Consider the following 561-nt stretch of genomic DNA (forward strand, 5'->3'; position numbering starts at 1 on the left):
TTCATCTGGTCTTGTTGAGATATATAGTTGAGTATCATCAGCATAACAGTGGAAACTAATCCCGTATTTTCAAATAATATTACCAAGGGGCAACATGTATATTGAAAATAGCAGAGGACCTAGGACAGATCCTTGTGTCACTGCATATTTTACTGGTGATAATTGAGATGACCCCATTTAAATAAACAAAGTGGTAGCGATCGGACAGGTAGGAGCAGCAACCACGCTGGCGATGCTAACGGGCTATAAGCTAATAGTGGACTCGGGAAATCAAAATAAAACTAGTGATAACATGGCGCTCTGATTGTTTTTTGTTGTAGAATACTATAGGGTCAACAGTTAAGCCCTTGTCTGGGTTTTTAGAACTCAAAAGCCTAGTACACGCTTGATTCGATGGGCACTGAGACTTCAAGAATTCAGTTTTGCAGTTGAATACAGAAAAGGGAAGTATAACACTGTGTTGAATATAGAAAAGGGAAGTATAACACTGTTCCAGATGCTCTATCTCGAGCTCCTGTAGAAAACCTTGGATTTTCCTTACCTAGGGTGACCATACGTGCC

Source organism: Sinocyclocheilus anshuiensis, unplaced genomic scaffold (genome assembly GCF_001515605.1).
Source record: "Sinocyclocheilus anshuiensis isolate Anshui unplaced genomic scaffold, SAMN03320099.WGS_v1.1 scaffold925, whole genome shotgun sequence".
Taxonomy (NCBI): domain Eukaryota; kingdom Metazoa; phylum Chordata; class Actinopteri; order Cypriniformes; family Cyprinidae; genus Sinocyclocheilus; species Sinocyclocheilus anshuiensis.